This window comes from Triticum urartu, chromosome 3 (assembly GCF_003073215.2).
Source record: "Triticum urartu cultivar G1812 chromosome 3, Tu2.1, whole genome shotgun sequence".
NCBI lineage: Eukaryota > Viridiplantae > Streptophyta > Magnoliopsida > Poales > Poaceae > Triticum > Triticum urartu.
In genome coordinates, this window is record NC_053024.1 from 228,667,376 (window position 1) to 228,689,732 (window position 22,357).

The following is a 22,357-nucleotide window of genomic DNA, read 5'->3' on the forward strand; positions in this document are numbered from 1 at the left end:
CCGTAAGTTCAATTCTAAGTTCTCTCAACGGTGCTCGTTTCATCTGCCCCCAAGTTGCCTTTGTTTTCCCCCCCCCCCCCCCCCTTTTTCTTCAAGTACTCAGATCTCTTAATCGAGTATCCTTTTATTGATGGGAAGTCTCTCCATTCTTTTCCGTCAATGTTCTTATCTGGTAATTCTCAGGAAGATACTAACGAAGCTTCAAGTTCATCATTCATCATTAGTTTTATTCTCAGCTGGATTCAAGTCAAGCCTTGTCAATCATATCCTTTTCTCGTTTCAAATGCTTTCTCATGACGGTGCACCTCTTAATCGTTCACCTCTCGCTATGCAATTGTTCCAGAGTGCTGAGGATATCTCGAAGATTCGTGTTTCCACTCTTAATCCGTTCAAGCTATTTTGAGGATGTTATCTCATTCAAGCCATTTAATTCAACCGGTGCATCTCCTTTTCAAGTAATCGTTCAACGGTGTATCTTTTGAGTGGGCCCTAACCCACAGGTCTTTTCCCAGGATCTTACCTGACTCTTTTTTTCTGGAGCTTCTCAAATTCATTTCAAAGTTTGACGTAAGAATGAGTTTTCATCAGTCAAATGCCTTCTCCAAGTTCTTTCTAATTCTTTCATCGTTGGTTCAACCTTTCTAATTTTCATTCCGGAGTGCCTCAACAATTCATGGTGGTGTTTCTCATCGTCATTATCAACATTTGAAGACCAAAGAAGAGTTTATTCTCCAAATCTTACCCGTTCTCTCAGAGATGCGTAGTTCAAGCTTGGTGCCATCCTCTCATAATTGTTTTCGATTGTGAGAATTCTTTTCACCTATCCGGAGCAATTCAGGAGTCTTTTCAGTTTGATTCATCCAAAGGCCATCATCTCAAAATTATTCATTCTCAGCTTTCAGCTATTGTTCTCCAAATCCTACCAGTGCATCATCCAAATATTCTCTAATCAAGCATCTTCGTTCATGTGCTAATTCTTCCCGGTGTTTCGCTATCTTTTCCTTGATCATTTTTAATTCTTACGGTGGCTCGTCCAACATTCTTCTTCCTATGTTCTCATATCAATTCTGTTGTTCTTTCAAATCCCACCGGTGGTTCGTTGAAGACCTTCCCAAGTTTGCGCCTTGTCTCTCTTAAGCCTTTCTACGAGAATAAGTAGTATGCCAAATCCATTGCTTGTCATCAATTTAAATTGGTGAAGGATATGCATAACATAATTCTTACTCTTGTTTCATCCAAGTGTTTAATTCCTTATTTCGGGGTTCATCAAAATTCTTGATTTCTTTTGTTCATCTTTCTTTTCCGGAGTTCCAAGTTTTTCCGCATTATCTCGTCGCGAAGCTCCATCTAAATCATCGCAAGGCTTCACCTTGTGTTTTCAACTTCTCTTTCCTTTCGTTTGATCATCCTTTTGTTAGCGGAGTTCTTCATGGAGGCTCTACATGATGGTTCATAAAGGATTTAATTCCTTCTCGAAGTGTTCATTGAGATTCTTTTCAAAGGAGTTCAAACATTCTTCATCTTGCATTTCTAAGTGCACTTCTTCCTATCTTATCTTTTGAGGTGGTGTTATGTCACTCTTGACAATTTGAGTTTGTGTTTCATGATTCCCATGTTGTCAAGATCGAGATATTTTTAATCCACCAATCTCTTCGTTGGAGTTATCTTGGGTTATATTTCACCTAAAGCTTTCCCTAAGGATTATTGCTATTTATGGTGCTTATAAATGATCCAAGTTCTTCATTTATCCTCCCAGTGAAATAAGTTTCTCGTCTCCTCGTTAACATCAATCCAATCTATTGTTTCCGTTAGTGGCAGAATTTCACCTCATAGTTTTGAGATGTTCTTCATAAACCCACTACAAGCTTACTCTTTTCGTTGTTGGTTTTCCAACAACTCCGTTATAACCCTCTTGGAAGGGTGCCTTCCAAGATCATTTGTGGCAGAAGTTGTCATTTTCTTCTCAATTCTGTCTTTTCCAACGATCCAACTTCTATTCTTTCATTCCGGAGGCATTGTAATGTTGCTCTTTTCACCCATCATCTCGGATTGTGAAGATCATGTTCTTTCCTTTACTTATACATTCAACCAGAGTGTTGTGTCATCCCTTCAATTTCTTTCCATCTTATCAAGTTTTCTTCTCCTTTCTACCAGAGTGCTCTCCAAATTATATCATCATTATGCCTTCTCTGTCTCGTTTTAACTTGAGTGTTGTGTCATCTGCTCAAGTTCTTTTCGTCTTATAAAGTCTTGTATCTTGTTTCAATCGGAGTGCTTGCATCTACTTCTTGTCCATTGTAACCTTTTCTTATGTCTTTCAACCCACAAGGTTCCCGTAATGTTCCTCCTTTCTAACGGAGCGTTTTCAACCTCGTTCATCTTCGTTGTATTCTTTCTTTCAATTTGTTCAACCTCTCAAGGTTCTTTGGTTTCTCTCGTTTGTCAAAGAAGCAACTTAGTTTTACCTCTTCTCTTTCTCTTCCGTTTTCCCTCCGGTGCCATTCTAGATCTCGGGACGAGATCCTCTCGTAGTGGTGGAGTGTTGTGACACCCCGAGATCGATGCTCCAGATGGCTTTCTTGTTTTTCGTTATTGTCATGTGTTTCAATTGCTTTGTTGCATTCATCATAGCATCTCTTGCATTGCATCATGTCATCGTGCCATTATTATTCAACCGTTTCAAAACTCTTTTAAATAAATCGTATGGATCTCCGATCCATTTAAATCGAGGGAAGGGTGACTTCTCTTTATAACATACCCTCCCAATATTAGGGAGCTATATTAAATATTCCATTTTCGAAATCACCCATAAACACACTTGCATATTCCCCATGCCCTTTCTAGTTCAAGCTTGACTTCAAAACCTTACCAAAAATTCTCTTCCCATTTACCAAGGTTCCTCCAAAAATCTGAACATTTTTGGACTCTTCAATACCTTGAACTCATTCAAACCATTTGAATTAAATTCAAATGGATTTGAATTTAGATCTCTCGATCATGGCCTTCTCTATTTTCGCGGAACAAACACATTTTTGTGAGTCCGGGAGAATTATCCGCATGTCCAACTTCTTCCCCTTACACATCCTTCCTTTTTCTTCTCTCCCCTTTCTTTCTTTGTTTTTTTCCTGTTATTGCAATAGTTTTAGACGAGTGAGAGAGAGAAGTCAGCCAGGCCGGCCCATATTCTCCCGCAGTGCACTAGACCGGCCCACCTCCTCATTAACCTAGCGCCAGGGGGCCTTTCTCTCGATCCCCACTCCCTTCCCTCGTTCTCCTCCCTCGCGCCGCCACTCACGCATCGCCAGGGAGAGGAGAGTGCTGCCTCGCTCGATCCCTCTCCCTCTCATCCTCCCGATCTCCTCTCCTCGAGCAACGGCTGCCCACAGCAGCCTCCTCCCCTCGCATTCCTGCCTTGACCCGCCATGAATGCCACAAGACCTCACTGCTGCCTCCCCGCCTCCGGCCATGGCGCCCGCGACGGCGACCCGACCTGCCCTGCCGCGCTCTACTCCTTCCCCCGTGTCCCTGTCTCGCCAGAGTGCACCACCACCATCGCCGCCTCCTTGCTCGGGAGAGCAAAGGCTCGATCCCGAGCAGCATGAGCACTCTGCTTCTCCACCGAAGCTTTTCTCCTGTGCGCTGTCGCGTCCAAGCCCAGCAAGCCACCGCCGTGCCTTCTAGCCTCCTCCCGCGCCCTGCATCGAGCCGCCCGGGCCGCGCATCGCCAGACGCCGTCCCTGCTGCCGGGGACCCTCGGTTCCACCCGTTCCCCGTCTCCCGCGGCGCGCAAGGCCTCCCCCACGCCTCGCTAGCTGCTGCTGCGCCGCCATGTTCTTGTTCGACCCTCTGCATCCACCTCCAGCAGCTCTCCCTGCGACCTCCTCTTCGTCACCGCCTCGTGCCGTCCCTACCGACTCCGACCAGGGAGCCCCGCCGCTCGCCGAACCTGACACCCGCCTCCTGTTCGTGCTGCATCGTCTCGTTTGCAGGCACTTCTTCGCCACAAGTGCTCCTGACTGAGACCATCAAGTCATCTACCCAGAGCCCAAGTCCGAGGACTACCGTGGACGTGTGCCTGGTGTCACTTGGATTCGTCAAGACCGCCAAGACCCATACCTGGATCGTCAAGTACCGTCTCCGGGATTCACCAAGTACCACGACGTCGGTGCCCCTCCAAGTTTGATGTTGGAACATGCACAGCTACCGTCGCCGAAGACCCGGGTAGCAGGATGCCAAGTACCCCTTCAAGACGACGAGACCGGCAAGTTCGAACGACACCAAGTACCTCTTCGGAAAACGAACATGTACCACTACGTCCGGAGGCATCGGATCCGCCAAGTCCAACAACAACTGTGTACAACTATCGGCAATCCCGAACGACTACGAGACGTGAACCTCTACTTCCCCTCCAAAACGTGTCCCACTACCGTTGCCCGAACGTCTACGAAACATGTACCACGACCATCGCTGAAGACCCCGTGGACTTCAAGTTCCGTGTCGTGACCCCGAACATCTACAGACATGAACCACTATTTCCCTCTACGAACCGATCCGCTTCGAAACACACACTTCGAAGGTATAACCCCGAGACGACCATCCGAGATCGAATGTTTGTGATGTGATGTATGAGATGATCGTGGTTGCACCGTGACCGAGTTGCTCTTTGCGAATTCCTCATTGCCTTGCCACCGACATGTGGGACACCCGGTATCCGGGATCACTCCCCGTCACTCTTGCACGTTTCGTGCACCCACACTTGTTCCTTTGCACCAGCATCTCAATTGAGTTGCCGGATCACCAGATTGTTGCCATGGTAACATTTCCGTTTCACCGCCGTGGCACCCCTTTTCCTTCCGCCATGGCGACAAATGCTTCAGATTATGCTCTTGTTAACATTTTCATAAAACTTGCATAAACTTGCACATGTCATTCGCATCATGATAATAACATTTAAATGTTTAAAATAGTTGTTGCACCAAAGTGCTAAATGCATGTGGGGATTTTTACAGGAAAGGTTATTTGTTGTTTCCGGCCTCACTTAAATTGCCTAAGATGTGTAGTTTACTTATGCTTCACCTCTTACCATGCTTAACAACATTTAATATTGTTGAGTACATAAACGAGAGAGAACTAAATAATTGTTGTGGTGTTCCGTCAATATGCAACTCGTTGCATATTGAGCTGCACTTAATTTGTAGTATGTTTGTGCACTTTGCCATGCCATGCCTCTTTAAACCGGACATGCATCATACTTGGTTGTGCATCATGCCATGCTTATGTGGTGGTTGTTTACTATGTTGTTTGCTTCTTTCCGGTGTTGCTTCTTCGGGTTAGTTCCGGTAACGCCGCGTTTGTGAGGATTTGTTTGACTATGTTCGTTTTTTCTTCTTCATGGACTCGTTCTTCTTCCTTACGGGATCTCAGGCAAGATGACCATACCCTCGAAATCACTTCTATCTTTGCTTGCTAGTTGCTCGCTCTATTGCTATGCCACGATACCTACCACTTGCTATATCATGCCTCCCATATTGCCATGTCAAGCCTCTAACCCACCTTTCCTAGCAAACCGTTGTTTGGCTATGTTACCGCTTTGCTCAGCCCCTCTTATAGTGTTGCTAGTTGCAGGTGAAGATTGAAGTTTGTTCCTTGTTGGAACATGGGTTTTGTTGGGATATCCCAATATCTCTTATTTAATTAATGCATCTATATACTTGGTTAAGGGTGGAAGGCTCGGCCTTATGCCTGGTGTTTTGTTCCACTCTTGCTGCCCTAGTTTCCGTCATACCGGTGTTATGTTCCTTGATTTTGCGTTCCTCACACGGTTGGGGGAATATGACCCCCTTGACAGTTCTCTTTGAATAAAACTCCTCCAGCAAGGCCCAACCTTGGTTTTACCATTTGCCACCTAAGCCTTTTTCCCTCGGGTTTCCTGAGCCCGAGGGTCATCTTTCTTTTAAACCCCCGGGTCAGTGCTCCTCTGAGTGTTGGTCCAACCCGTCAGCACCCGGTGGCCACCAGGGGAAACTCTGGGTTGGCCTACCGGAATCTTGGACAATCCGGTGTGCCCTGGGAACGAGATATGTGCAGCACATATCGGGATTTGTCGGCACATTCGGGCGGCTTTGCTGGTCTTGTTTTATCATTGTCAAAATGTCTTGTAACCGGGATTCCGAGTCTGATCGGGTCTTCCTGGGAGAAGGAATATCCTTCGTTGATCGTGAGAGCTTGTGATGGGCTAAGTTGGGACACCTCTGCAGGGTTTTGAACTTTCGAAAGCCGTGCCCGCGGTTATGGGCAGATGGGAATTTGTTAATATCCGGTTGTAGAGAACTTGAAACTTAACTTAATTAAAATGCATCAACCGCGTGTGTAGCCGTGATGGTCTCTTTCCGGCGGAGTCCGGGAAGTGAACACGGTTTTGGTGTTATGTTTGAACGTAAGTAGTTTCAGGATCACTTCTTGATCACTTCTAGTTTCACGACCGTTGCTTTGCTTCTCTTCTCGCTCTCTTTTGCGTAAGTTAGCCACCATATATGCTAGTGCTTGCTGCAGCTCTACCTCATTACCCCTTCCCTACCCATAAGCTTAAATAGTCTTGATCTCGCAGGTGTGAGATTGCTGAGTCCTCGTGGCTCACAGATACTTCCAAACAGTTGCAGGTGCCGATGATACCAGTGCAGATGACGCAACTGAGCTCAAGTGGGAGCTCGGTGAAGATCGTGTTTGTTGTGTTGTTTCGTTTCCAGTTGATCAGTAGTGGAGCCCAGTTGGGGCGATCGGGGATCTGTGCATTAGGGGTTGTCTTTCTTTATTTGGTTCCGTAGTCGGACCTTGATTGTATATGGATGATGTAATGCTATATTTATGTATTGTGTGAAGTGGCGATTGTAAGCCAACTCTTTATCCCTTTCTTATTCAGTACATGGGATGTGTAAAGATTACCCCTCTTGCGACATGCCTACTATGCGGTTATGCCTCTAAGTCCTGCTCCAACACGTCGGAGATATAGCTGCATCGTGGGTGTTAGAACCAAGTTACAAAAGCTTCGTGATGAACTATAATATGCAAGGGATGGATAAGACAATCCCGAGCTCTTTGCAATGCTAAAGGCTGCGGAGGTATAAATCAAGAAGGAGCATCAAGTGTTGATGGTCAACAAGACCACTAGTTTCAAGAAGAAGGGCAAAGGGAATAAGGGGAACTTGAAGAAGAACGACAAACAAGTTGCTGCTCAAGTGAAGAAGCCCAAGTCTGGACCTAAGCCTGACACTGAGTGCTTCTACTACAAAGGGACTAGTCACTGGAAGCGGAACTGCTCCAAGTATTTGGCGGATAAGAAGGTTGGCAAAGTGAAAGGTATATTTGACATACATGTTATTGATGTGTACCTTACGAATGCTTGCAATAGCGCCTGGGTATTTGATACTGGTTCTGTTGCTCATATTTGCAACTCAAAAGAGGGGCTACGGATTAAGCGAAGATTGGCTAAGGACGAGGTGACAATGCGCGTGGGAAATGGTTCCAAAGTCGATGTGATCACGGTCGGCTCGCTACCTCTACATGTACCTTCTAGATTAGTCTTAGACCTGAATAATTGTCATTTGGTGCCAGCATTAAGCATGAACATTATATCTGGATCTTTTTTGATGCGAGACGGTTATTCATTTAAATCAGAGAATAATGGTTGTTCTATTTATATGAGTAATATCTTTTATGGTCATGCACCCTTAATGAGTGGTCTATTTTTATTGAATCTCGATAGTAGTGATACACATATTTATAGTATTGAAGCCAAAAGATATAAGTTTAATAATGATAGTGCAACTTATTTGTGGAACTGCCATTTAGGTCATATTGGTGTAAAGCGCATGAAGAAACTTCATGCTGATGGGCTTTTGGAATCACTTGATGCTTGCGAACCATGCCTCATGGGAAAGATGACTAAGACTCCATTCTCCGGAACAATGGAGGGAGCAATATATTTGTTGGAAATAATACATACTGATGTATGCGGTCCGATGAGTGTTGTTGCTCACGGCGGGGATCGTTATTTTTTGACCTTCACAGATGATTTGCGCAGATATGGGTATATCTACTTGATGAAACATAAGTCTGAAACATTTGAAAAGTTCAAAGAATTTCAAAGTGAAGTGGAAAATCATTGTAACAAGAAAATTAAGTTTCTATGATCTGATCGTGGAGGTGAATATTTGAGTTATGTATGAGTTTGGTCTTCATTGGAAACAATGCGGAATAGTTTCTCAACTCACGCCACCTGGAACATCACAGTGTAATGGTGTGTCCGAACATCGTAACCGCACTTTATTAGATATGGTGCGATCTATGATGTCTCTTAGTGATTTACCACTATCATTTTGCGGTTATGCTTTAGAGACGTCTGCATTCACGTTAAATAGGGCACCATCGAAATCCATTGAGATGACACCATATGAACTATGGTTTGGCAAGAAACCCAAGTCGTCTTTTCTTAAAGTTTGGGGCTGCGATGCTTATGCAAAAAAGCTTCAACCTGATAAGCTCAAACCCAAATCAGAGAAATGTGTCTTCATAGGATACCCAAAAGAGACATTTGGGTACACCTTCTATCAAAGATCCGAAGGCAGGATATTCATTGCTAAGAATGGATCCTTTCTAGAGAAGGAGTTTCTCTCGAAAGAAGTGAGTGGGAGGAAAGTTGAACTTGATGAGGTAACTGTACCTTCTCCCATATTGGAAAGTAGTTCATCACACAAATCAGTTCCAGTGATTCCTACACCAATTAGTGAAGAAGCTAATGATGATGATCATGAAACTTCTGATCAAGTTACTACCGAACCTCGTAGGTCAACCAGAGCAAGATCCGCACTAGAGTGGTACGGTAATCCTATTCTGGAGGTGTCGGATGTGGGGTTCCGGCTAACCCTTAAGGTTCGAACACTGGGGTGCGCGCGAAGTCTTTCTCTCCTACCGATCTACGCTCTAGCTCACTAAGATCTTGCGGACGAACTCGACGAACTCACAACACAAAAAGACACGGGGTTTATACTGGTTCGGGCCACCATTGTGGTGTAATACCCTACTCCAGTGTGGTGGTGGTGGATTGCCTCACGGGCTGATGATGAACAGTACAAGGGAAGAACAGCCTCCTGAGGTTGAGGTGTTCTTATGCGTATGAACTTGTGGTGTGTAGATTCCCTCAAGCTAAGATGAGATGAGATGCCTCTACTATGGTGGTGGCTAGTCCTATTTATAGAGGCCCTGGTCCTCTTCCCAAATATTGAGCGGGAAGGGAGCCAACAATGGCGGGCTAATTTGAAGGGGGACAGCTAGTACAAGCTATCCCGACAAAAGTGGTCTTCACCTATGAAAGGCTCTGGTGGTGACGCCGTCTTGGGCTCCACGATGACCTTCGCCTTGCCGTCCACCTGGTCTTGGTCTTGTTGCACAGAAATGGCAACCTTTGCCTGAGGCCTCGGTACTCCGCGGCTGCTTTTGCCTCCTTTGCACAAAAGGGGAAACAAGGATGCTGCACGCCTGGCGCCCGCCTGGTGCCCGCCTGGTGTCGATCGTCATGGCTTACGTCATGAGAGCCTCGTGAGGTTTGCCCTGCCTTGGTATCTCCGCTCCTCGTGAGCCTGCCTGACCAGGCCACTCCAGAGGAGGTCTTGCATCGTTCGCCTCGCGAGGCTTGGCCCCTCACGAGGGTCTTGGATGCTTTGTTGGTGAAGATGGGCCATACGGCCTGCTGCTTGGCCATGCCGTGGGCCGCAGGCAGGCAAGTCTGGGGACCCCCATTCCCAGAATGCCGACAGTAGCCCCCGAGCCCAAGGTGCGCTCGGGCTTGGCTTCGCGGCGAAGCCAAGGGTCAAGTTCGGAGCACCGCGGGCCCCAAAGCCAGCGGCCTCGGTCGACACATGGTGGTTGATTGGGCGTGGGCGTCTCCGCTTCCCCACGTTGCCTTGATGACTACACGACTTGACAAGTCCCTGCGACATGCAAGGAAAACCATCATTACCTGCGATCGTGGGAGACGCCGGTTGGCCTTCTCTTGCTATAATGAGGGAGGGGGGCAGAGCCCCTGTTGCCCATCTCTTCCTCGCTTGCCCGCTTCTCTGCTCCATTGCTTGCAATGCTGACAACAATGGCACCCATTAAAAGGTTTTCCGCCGAAGGGAAAGGGAAAGCTCCCTGTGACGATCCGGGGCCACTTCCGCCGAAGAAGAGGTCGATCCATCGCCGTGACGAAGCGGCGATGCAAGTGGTGACGAGGCCTTGGTGCGAGCGGCCTCCACCAGGGTACCCGCTACCCTTGTACGCCCGAGCTGGGGGCTCGGGAGGTAGGAGCGACGAGCAGCGCCGCCCACGCCGCGTCCGGGGTCGCCGTTCCACGGCCGCGTGCCATTGCCCCTAGGGTCCACGCCACTGACTCCTCGCGCGAGTTGGTGCTGTGGGTGCCGATGCCACCAAGCTCCTGGATCCTCTTCCCGCAGTTCTTCTCCGAGGTGATGCCGCCGAGGGGGCCGCTCGAGCTCTGGCTGCAGCATGCTAACTGCAGTGCTCCGGCAACCGGAGCGGAGATCAAAGCGGTCCCCACCGGCAAGATCTTCATGACTCGCGGCTGGGGCGAGGTCGCACGGGTCTGTCGTGCGAGGGGCGCCCTCGCGATCCACATCGAGTACGACGACACCTCCACGCTCTTCTTCAAGGTTTTCGACGCCGAGGGTCGCCGCCTAGAGTGCTGCTCCGAAGAGGAGCGCGAGGCTGATGCGCGCTCCACTCGCGACCACTCCAGCAGCAGCAGCCCTTGGGAGTCCAGCAGCTCTCCTGAGCTCTACGAGACTCCGGAGACGAGCGACGACAGCTACGTGCCCCTGAGCTCTCGCCGCGCTCGGAGCAGGGCTGCGGCGTTCGGCCGCTGCCGCCGCTGGTCTGGATGGGGTTGGCGCCGGCCTCCCGTGGCCCACTATTGATGATGGCATCCGCCATGGGAGGGTGTAGATAGGATTCCCCTTAGCATCAACTTTTGTTTCCTGCGAAGAATCATGAACCACCCCGTGGGGGCATGTAAGGATCTGCAATGCCTTTGTACTTATCTTCCTTGTTATGAAGATTTGATGAATGCATGTCCCATTAAGGCTTGGTCCCTTCTTTCTTTCCTCGCGATGGCTTGTTACTCTAAGCTGACGGGTCCCGGTCCCAAGGCGGCTACAGCCGTCGCTGGTATGCCAGGTCGCGATGCCGTGGTCAAGGCAGGAGGTGCACGGCCCGAGGTCCAGTAAGAGCCCCTGAGGCGCGATGCTCAGGAGGTCCCCCTTAGCGCTCAAGCTGCCATGGTAAGGCAAGAAAGGAAAAAGACTTGGCCGCAACGGGGATGTGGCACGACGTAAGTGACTGTTAGGCTCAGATATTTAGCCGATCCTAGGGCGAAACTTATCTTTCTGACTTCGTGGCGATTCCTGATGTCACGCTAGGGCCGCGCGCCAATTCGTGTGGTATAGCCAGGTCAGCCCATTCGAGTTCCCCCCTCATGCTCTCCTTAGTGCTCTACGTCCTCAGGTCCCGGCCCTCGAGCGAGCTCAGCCATCGCTGGTATGCCAGGTCGCGATGCCGTGGTCAAGGCCAGGGGGTGAGGGCTGGAGAGCCAGTAAGAGCTCCTGAGTCACGATGCTCAGGAGCCCCCCTTTTAACACACAAGAGAATCGCACGAGGGAAAAGGAGACTCATGGTGTCGTCTGCTATCCTTCCCTCGGGACCCCTGTGAACAGGCACAAGAAGAAACATGGTTGACCATTACAGCTGTTAGCCTGCCGCTGGTTGCTCTCGGTGAGGTGAAGGCACCGAGGGCCTGGTGAGGTGACGTGCATGGCGCGTGCCGCGAGCCAGAGCTCGACCACTCAGATTTGTTGGTCGTGGTAGGGACGGACCCATGCACCAGCGCCGTGCCTGTGAGGAGGCCCCGTGGGAGGCGATGATCGAGCAGGTGATAACCGTAGGCAGGTTAAGCAGGGAGAGCAGATCAACTTAGGTAAATACAGGAAGATACATGCCACCGGGTCCGACCCGAGCATCTCGGGGATGATGCAGCCCGAGGGGCGCCCCCAACAAGGTAAGCTAAAGACTTAAGCAAAAGGGATACATGCCACAGGGACGGACCCGTGTGGCCTGGGAATAATGCAGCCCGAGGGGCGCTCCCAGCTTAAATGAACATGGAAGATGTCACCTGGTTCTGTAGACGAAGTAGAGTTGGTGCAGCTGAAGCCACGCGCTGAAGGAATGGCTCCTCATGAGCCACCGGGACCTTGAGCCTCGGGAGGCTCTAGGGGCTCAGTAGGTTTCCTGAAGACCGTCCCCACTTCCTCCAGAACGGTGTGGAACCTGGCCTCCTGAGCCGCCAAGACTTGCCGCACGTTGCGCTGATAGGCCGACGCCATGCTCGGCGAGCCAAAGGGCATGCGAACGTAGCTGTGTGCCAGACCCTCACAGCGGCCTGCACGTGATGGCCAGAAGCGTTCCTGAGATGCGGCCCTGTTGAGCCCTGGGACGTCGACGCAGACACGCAGCCTGACATCCTCCCCTGGATGGGGGGCTGCGCCTTGTGAGCGGCTGTGGCCGCGCATGGCTCTTGCTTCTTGCAGTTCCGGGGTGGTCTTGGTGATGAACTCCTGGGTGGTGGGCACTCCTTGCCCTGTGCTATCCTGAGGAAAGTGTGCCGTGAAGCACGCTTCCAAGTGGTGCCCAAGCGCCTCCCTTGTTAGGTTGGCAAGGTCTGAGGCCCTCTAGAAGAGAGCCCCCGAGTCCTGCCTGAGGAGGGCGCCGGGCGCGCTTTCCTATGTGGTGGAGGGAGGCGCCCTTGGAGAGGGCGCTGATCCTGACGAGGCTCCTGATGTGACACCATCTTCTTGGGGTCCTGCGTGGCGCGACTGCTTCTTCTTGGGGATGGTCTCCGGAGGGCCTTCAATTCTGCTGTCAGGGTTATTGATTGCTGCGGCTTGGAAGGCGCGCTCAAGGGAGCACACCGCATCCCTTTCTTCACATGGGACTGTGATGATTCCCTCGCTTCCTAGCATCTTGAGAACGTTGTAGCCGTGGTGAGTGACTGCCATGAACTTGTCTAGGGCTGGATACCCGAGGATGGCATTGTACAGCAGGCGGATGTGCGCGACGTCGAAGTCGATGAGCTCGGTGCGGTAGTTCTTGCGCTCCTCGAAGGTGACAGGCAGGCGAACTTTCCCTATCGGTATGGTGGAACCGTCAGTCACTCCTGAGAAAGGCTTGGTTGGCTAGAGCTGCTCATAGGGCACTTGGAGGTTGTCGAACGTGTCGACGGATAGGACGTTGAGCCCTACGTCGCCGTCGATGAGGGTCTTGGTGACTTGCACATTGCTGATGACTGGGAGCACAACATAGGGAGTGCGCCAGCGGTGGCTACACACTTGAGCTGGTCGACCGAGTCGAAGGTGATGGCGCATTGGGACCACCCGAGCGGGCGCGTGGCCTCGAGCTTGGGGAGCACCGCGTTCACCTCGCGAGCGAACTATTTGAAGATGCGCTGAGACGCTGGGGCCTGAGCACCGCCCAAGATGCAAGCAATCGCATGCGGCTCCTGGAAGGCCCCAGCCCCCTCGTCCTGGTGGTGGTCGTCGTTCCTTCTCGGTGGCGGCAATGGGGGAAGACCGGTGTTGCCCTGGGGGCGATCCTCACGAGGCGGGTCCCTCCAGGCGCCCTCGCGAGGTTGGTCCTGCCAGCGATTCTCACGAGGCCAGTCGCGCCACTCCTGGCGCGGGCCACGGTCGTCCCAGCATCCGCCTCCGCGGCCGTAGCCCCGATCGTTGCGCTCGAGGCGTCGACCATAGCGTCCTTCCCGTATGGCTACGAGCTCTTGGCAGTCGCTGGTGTTGTGGGTGTTCAGGTTGTGGAAGGCGCAGAACGGTCGGCCGTTCTTGGACGACTCGAGCTGATCTCTACTTCGCTTGGTGTCGGGCTCCGCTGCGAGCACTACTACCTCTTTGCGCTTCACGTCCTTGGCCTTGACCTTCTTCTCCTCCACTCCTGCAGCTGGCAGCTTAAGGAGAGAGAGGCGCCCCTCCTCAGCTCTTGCGCACTTGGTCGCCAGGTTGAATAGCTCCTGAGATGTGTAGAGCTCATCGTGGATAGCAAGCTCTTCCTTCATCATGACGTCGCGGACGCCGTCGGAAAACGCGGAGATGATGGCCTCGTCCGTGACTTCGGGGATCTTGAGGCGGGGGTTGTTGAAGCGCTGGATGTACTTCTGGAGGGTCTCTCCTGGTTGTTGCTTGATGCGGCGTAGATCGCCCGCGGCCAGTGGTCAGTCGCGAGTGCCCTGGAAGTTGGTGACGAAGCGGTCGCACATCTCGTCCTAGGAGGAGATCGAGCCGTGCTGCAGGTTCAGGAGCCAAGAGCGGGCCCCATCCTTGAGAGCCATGGGAAACCAGTTCATCATGACTTTTTCATCGCCATTGGCCGCTTCGATGCTCAACTCATAGAGCTGCAGGAACTCCGCGGGGTCGGCGGTGCCATCGTATCGAGGAGGTAGATCTGGCTTGAACTTGCCTGGCCAGGCGACGCTACGCAGTTCGGGGGTGAAGGCGCGCCAGCCAGCCATGGTCGTCAGGACCCGCTTCTCAGGCAGAGCTTGGTCTTGGCGAGGTCCGTGCTGCGCCACTTCAGGCGGCACATGGTCTTGACGAGGTGGCGCGGGGAGCACCGCTGCAGCTTCTCGCGGCCGCGGGATTTCTTGGCAGCTTCTTTCTTCACGCGCGGGCACCGGGCGTGGTGGATCACGCCGCGGAGGCGCGCGCCTTGGAGCTAAGGCACCGTCTTGGGGTCGAGTCGGTGGAGGCATGCCATGAGCCCCGTCGCCCGTGGCTGGTTGAGGGGCAGGCAGAGAGTGGGACGACATCAGAGAGCCCCCTGTGGCATGGACGAGCTCGGCGACGCGGTTGAGCCACTCCTCATAGAGGTCGTCGACGAGGCAGTAACGCAGGAGCTCATTCGCCACGATGAGCGCGGTCTGTGCCTCCATGGGAGCACGGTGCGCGTGAAACGAAGAACCAACAGGGTGAGTGATGGAGTAACGGTGCGGCCGTCCTGCCGCACTGAAGGATGCAGCGAGGATGCCTGCTGCTCGTTCCCCGCCGGGCCGGTGGCAGTGTTGGCGGCGGGTGACGGAGAGCGATGAGGTGGCCCGCCTACGGGAGCCGTCTGAGCGATGCGGGCGAAGAGGGCAGCCCGACACTCAGCTCGGGCACGGCGAGCGTCCGCCATGGAAGCCACGGAACGACAGAAGGGAAACTACGGCGCACCCCTACCTGGCGCGCCAAATGTCGGATGTGGGGTTCCGGCTAACCCTTAAGGTTCGAACACTTGGGTGCGCGTGAAGTCTTTCCCTCCTACCGATCTACGCTCTAGCTCGCGAAGATCTTGCAGACGAACTCGACGAACTCACAACACAGAAAGACACGGGGTTTATACTGGTTCGGGCCACCGTTGTGGTGTAATACCCTACTCCAGTGTGGTGGTGGTGGATTGCCTCACGGGCTGATGATGAACAGTACAAGGGAAGAACAGCCTCCTGAGGTTGAGGTGTTCTTGTGCGTATGAACTTGTGCTGTGTAGATTCCCTCAAGCTAAGATGAGATGAGATGCCCCTACTATGGTGGTGACTAGTCCTATTCATAGAGGACCTGGTCCTCTTCCCAAATATTGAGCGGGTAGGGAGCCAACAATGGCGGGCTAATTTGAAGGGGGACAACTAGTACAAGCTATCCTGACAAAAGCGGTCTTCGCCTGTGAAAGGCTTTGGTGGTGACGCCGTCTTGGGCTCCATGATGACCTCCGCCTTGCCGTCTGCCTTGTCTTGGTCTTGTTGCACCGAAATGGCAACCTTTGCCTGAGGCCTCGGTACTCCGCGGCTGCGCTTGCCTCCTTTGCACAAAAGGGGAAACAAGGACGCTGCGCGCGCTGGCGCCCGCTTGGTGTCGATCATCATGGCTTACGTCATGAGAGCCTCGTGAGGTTTGCCCTGCCTTGGTATCTCCGCTCCTCGTGAGCCTGCCTGACCAGGCCACTCCAGAGGAGGTCTTGCGTCGTCTGCCTCGCGAGGCTTGGCCCCTCGCGAGGATCTTGGATGCTTTGTTGGTGATGATGGGCCGTACGACCTGCTGCTTGGCCACGCCGTGGGCCGCAGGCAGGCAAGTCTGGGGACTCCCGTTCCTAGAACGCCGACACATGTTACTTGACCATAACAAACCTACGAACTGTGAGGAAGCGATGATGATCCCAGATTCCACAAAAAGGCTAGAGGCCATGAAATCTGAGATGGGATCCATGTATGCGAACAAAGTGTGGACTTTGGTTGACTTGCCTGATGATCGGCATGCCATAGAGAATAAAGGGATCTTCAAGAAGAAGACTGACACTGACGGTAATATTACTGTCTACAAAACTCGACTTGTTGCAAAAGGTTTTTGACAAGTTCAATGAGTTGACTACGATGAGACCTTCTCACCCGTAGCGATGCTTAAGTCTGTCCGAATCATGTTAGAAATTGCCGCATTTTATGATTATGAAATTTGGCAAATGGATGTCAAAGCTGCATTCCTTAATGGATATCTCAAAGAAGATTTGTATATGATGCAACTAGAAGGTTTTGTCGATCCTAAAGGTGCTAACAAAGTGTGCAAGCTCCAGCGATACATTTATGGACTGGTGCAAGCCTCTCGGAGTTGGAATATACGCTTTGATAGTGTGATCAAAGCATATGGTTTTATACAGACTTTTGGAGAAGCCTGCATTTACAAGAAAGTGAGTGGGAGCTCCTTAGCATTTCTGATATTATATGTGGATGACATATTGTTGATTGGAAATGATACTAAATTTCTGAATAGCATAAAAGGATACTTGAATAATATTTTTTCAATGAAAGACCTCGGTGAAGCTGCTTATATATCAGGCATCAAGATCTATAGAGATAAATCAAGACGCTTAATTGTACTTTCACAAAGCACATACCTTGATAAAGTTTTGAAGAAGTTCAAACTGGATCAGTCAAAGAAAGGGCTCTTGCCTGTGTTACAAGGTGTGAAATTGAGTCATACTCAATGCCCAACCACTACAGAAGATAGAGAGAAAATGAAAGTCATTCCCTATGCCTCAACCATAGGTTCTATCATGTATGCAATGCTATGTACCAGACCTAATGTGTGCCATGCTATTATTTTAGCAGAGAGGTACCAAAGTAATCCAGGAGTGGATCACTAGACAGCGGTCAAGAACATCCTGAAATACCTGAAAAGGACCAAGGATATGTTTCTCGTTCATGGAGATTACAAAGTGCTCGTCATAAATGATCACGTCGATGCGAGCTTTCACACTGATCCGGATGACTCTAAGTCACACACCGAATACATATTTTTATTGAATGGTGGAGCTGTCAGTTGGTGCAGTTCTAAGCAGAGCATCGTGGCGGGATCTATGTGTGAAGCGGAGTACATAGCTGCTTCAGAAGCACCAAACGAAGGAGTTTGGATGAAGGAGTTCATATCCGATCTATGTGTAATACCTAGTGCATCGGGTCCAATGAAAATCTTTTGTGACAATACTAGTGCAATTGCTTTGGCAAAGGAATCTAGATTTCACAAGAGAACTAAACACATCAAGAGACGCTTCAATTCCATCTGCGATCAAGTCAAGGAGGGAGACATAGAGATTTGCAAGATACATACGGATCTGAATGTTGTAGACCCGTTAACTAAGCCTCTCTCACGAGAAAAACATGATCAACACCAAGACTCCATGGGTGTTAGAATCATCACTATGTAATCTAGATTATTGACTCTAGTGCAAGTGGGAGACTGAAGGAAATATGCCCTAGAGGCAATAATAAAGTTGTTATTTATAATTCCTTATATCATGATAAATGTTTATTATTCATGCTAGAATTGTATTAACTGGAAACTTAGTACATGTGTGAATACATAGACAAATAGAGTGTCCCTAGTATGCCTCTACTTGACTAGCTCGCTAATCAAAGATGGTTAAGTTTCCTAGCCATAGGCATGTGTTGTCATTTGATGAATGAGATCACATCATTAGAGAATGATGTGATGGACAAGACCCATCCGTTAGCTTAGCATAATGATCGTTTAGTTTTTCTGCTATTGCTTTCTTCATGACTTATACATGTTCCTCAGACTATGAGATTATGCAACTCCCGAATACTGGAGGAACACCTTGTGTGCTATCAAACGTCACAACATAAATTGGTGATTATAAAGATGCTCTACAGGTGTCTCCGATGGTGTTTGTTGACTTGGTATAGATCAAGATTAGGATTTGTCATCAGTGTATCGGAGAGGTATCTCTGGGCCCTCTCGGTAATGCACATCACTATGAGCCTTGCAAGCAATGTGTCTAATGAGTTAGCCACGGGATGATGCATTATGAAACGAGTAAAGAGACTTGCCGGTGACGAGATTTAACTAGGTATGATGATACCGACGATCGAATCTCGGGCAAGTAACATACCGATGACAAAGCGAACAACGTATGTTGTTATGATGTTTGACCGATAAAGATCTTCGTAAAATATGTAGGAGCCAATATGAGCATCCAGGTTCCGCTATTTCTTATTGATCGGAGATATGTCTCGGTCATGTCTACGTAGTTCTCGAACCCGTAGGGTTCGCACGCTTAACGTTCGATGATGATTTGTATTATGAGTTTCGTGTTTTGATGAACTGAAGTTTGTTCGGGGTCCCGGATGAGATCACAGACATGACAAGGAGTCTCGAAATGGCCGAGAAAAAAATATTGATATATTGGAAGGTTATGTTTGGACACCGGAATGGTTTCAGATAGGTTCGGGCATTTTCTGGAGTACGGGGGGGGGGGGGGGGGGTTTATCGGAACCCCCCAGGGGATTAATGGGCCACAATGGGCCTTAGTGGAGAAGATAGAGGGCCGGCCAGAGGTGGCGCGCGCCCCCCTTCCTTCTCTTTTCTTCCTTTCCCATCTTCTCCTACTTGGACTAGGAAGGGGGGGGGAATCCAATTGGACTAGGAGTCCAAGTAGGACTACCCCCATGGCGCGCCCCCTCCTAGGGCCGACCTCCTCTCCTCCCCCTTTATATACGTGGGGAGGGGGCACCCCAAAGACACACAAGTTGATCTTTTAGCCTTGTGCGGTGCCCCCCTCCACAGTTACACACCTCGGTCATATTGTTGTAGTGCTTAGGCGAAGCCCTGCGTCGGTAACTTCATCATCACCGTCACCATGCTGTCGTGCTGACGGAACTCTCCCTCGGACTCAACTGGATCAAGAGTTTGAGGGACGTCATCGAGCTGAACGTGTGCTGATCTTGGAGGTGTCGTGCATTCGGTACTTGGATCGGTTGGATCGCAAAGACGTTCGACTACATCAACCGCGTTACTAAACGCTTCTGCTTTCGATCTACGAGGGTATGTAGACATACTCTCCCCCCTCGTTGCTATGCATCTCCTAGATAGATCTTGCGTGATCGTAGGTAAATTTTTTGAAATACTGTGTTCCCCAACATTTATCATATATATGGTTATTCCATGATTTTTATTGCAATTCAATTACTAGTTAAACTTATGTAGACCAGCAAAAGCAAATGAGTTTCTAAAAGTCTTTCTTTAGCACTTTTAGTTTATCAACTAAACTACTTAAGGACAAGCAACGAGTTAAGCTTGGGGGAGTTGATACGTCTCCAAAGTATGTACTTTTCCAAACACCTTTGCTCTTGTTATGGCCTCTAATTTGCATGATTTGAATGAAACTAACCCGGACTGACGCTGTTTTCAGCAAAACTACCATGGTATTGTTTTTGTGCAGAAATAAAAAAATTGACAGGAGTTTTTGTAGAATTATTTTGGAATATATAAAAATACTAGAGCCAAGAGTTACTGAGGGTCCCACCAGGAAGCCACAAGGGCAGGGGGCGCGGGTGGGTGAACAAATTACTGCCGAGCAATTAATAGAAAAGCGCAAAGTTATGACGATATCTAAGGCAATGATCATGAATGTAGGCATCACGTCCGTGTCAAGTAGACCGAAATGATTCTACATCTACTACTATTACTCCACACATCGATCGTCTCCTGCCTGCATCTAGAGTATTAAGTTCATGAAGAACAAAGTAAGGCATTAAGTAAGATGACATGATGTAGAGGAATTAACTCAATCAATATGATGAAAACCCCATCATTTTTTCCTCGATGGCAACAATACAATACGTGCCTTGCTACCCCTACTGTCACTTGGAAAGGACACCGCAAGATTGAACCCAAAGCTAAGCACTTCTCGCATTGCAAGAAAAACCAATCTAGTTGGCCAAACCAAACCGATAGTTCGAAGAGAATTACAAATATATCAAATCATGCATAAAAGAATTCAGAGAAGATTCAAATAATATTCATAGATAAGACGATCATAAATCCACAATTCATCGGATCTCGGCAAACACACCGCAAAAAAGTATTACATCGAATCCTACTTGGAAGATGTCACCTGGTTCTGTAGACGAAGTAGAGTTGGTGCAGCTGAAGCCACGCGTTGAAGGAATGGCTCCTCATGAGACACCGGGACCCTGAGCCTCGGGAGGCTCTGGGGGCTCAGGAGGTTTCCTAAAGACCGTCCCCACTTCCTCCAGAACGGCGTGGAACCTGGCCTCCTGAGCCGCTAGGACTTGCCGCACGTTGCGCTGATAGGCCGACGCCACGCTCGGCAAGCCGAAGGGCATGCGTACGTAGCTGTGCGGCGGACCCTCACAGCGGCCCGCACATGATGGCCAGAAGCGTTCCTGAGATGCGGCCCTGTTGAGCGCTGGGACATCATGCAGACATGTAGCCCGACATCCTCGCCTGGATGGGGGGCTGCGCCTTGTGAGCGGCTGTGGCCGTGCATGGCTCTTGCTTCTTGCAGTTCCTGGGTGGTCTTGGTGATGAACTCCTGGGTGGTGGGCACTCCTTGCCCTGTGCTCTCCTGAGGAAAGTGTGCCATGAAGCACACTTCCAAGCGGTGCCCAAGCGCCTCCCTCGTTAGGTTGGCAAGGTCTGAGGCCCTCCAAAAGAGAGCCCCCGAGTCCTGCCTGAGGAGGGCGCCGGGCGCGCTTTCCTATGTGGTGAAGGGAGGCGCCCCTGGAGAGGGCGCTGATCCTAACAAGGCTCCTGACGTGACGCCATCTTCTTGAGGTCCTGCGCGACGCGGCTTCTTCTTCTTGGGGATGGTCTCCGGAGGGCCTTCACTTCTGCTGTCAGGGTTGTCGATTGCTGCGGCTTGGAAGGCGCGCTCAAGGGAGCACACCGCATCCGTTTCTTCACATGGGACTGTGATGATTCCCCCACTTCCTGGCATCTTTAGAATGTTGTAGCCGTGGTGAGTGACTGCCATGAACTTGGCCAGGGCTGGATACCCGAGGATGGCATTGTACGACAGGCGGATGTGCGCGACGTCGAAGTCGATGAGCTCGGTGCGGTAGTTCTTGCGCTCCCCGAAGGTGACAAGCAGGCAGACTTGCCTTATCGGTGTGGTGGAACTGTCAGTCACTCCTGAGAAAGGCTTGGTTGGCTGGAGCTGCTCATAGGGCACTTGGAGGTTGTCAAACGTGTCGACGGGTAGGACGTTGAGCCCTGCACTGCCGTCGATGAGAGTCTTGGTGACTTGCACATTGCTGATGACTGGGGAGCACAGCATAGGGAGTGCGCCAGCGGTGGCTGCGCACTTGAGCTGGTCAGCCGAGTCGAAGGTGATGGCGCATTGGGACCACCTGAGCGGGCGCGTGGCCTCGAGCTTGGGGAGCACCGCGTTCACCTCGCGAGCGAACTGTTTGAAGATGCGCTGAGAGGCTGGGGCCTGAGCACCGCCCAAGATGCAAGCGATCACATGCGGCTCCTGGAAGCCCCCAGCCCCCTCGTCCTGGTGGTGGTCGTCATTCCTTCTCGGTGGCGGCAACGGGAGAAGACCGGCGTTGCCCTGGGGGCGATCCTCACGAGACGGGTCCCTCCAGGCGCCCTCGCGAGGTTGGTCCTACCAGCGATTCTCATGAGGCCGGTCATGCCACTCCTGGCGCGGGCCACGGTCGTCCCAGCGTCCGCCTCTGCGTCCTCCTCCGTGGCCGTAGCCCCGGTTGTTGCGCTCCGGGCGTCGACCGTAGCGTACTAGTGTCCTTCCCGTATGGCTCCGAGCTCTTGGCAGTCGCTGGTGTTGTGGGTGTTCAGGTTGTGGAAGGCACAGAATGGTCGGCCGTTCTTGGAAGACTCGGGCTGATCTCTGCCTCGCTTGGTGTCGGGCTCCGCTGCGAGCACTACTGCCTCTT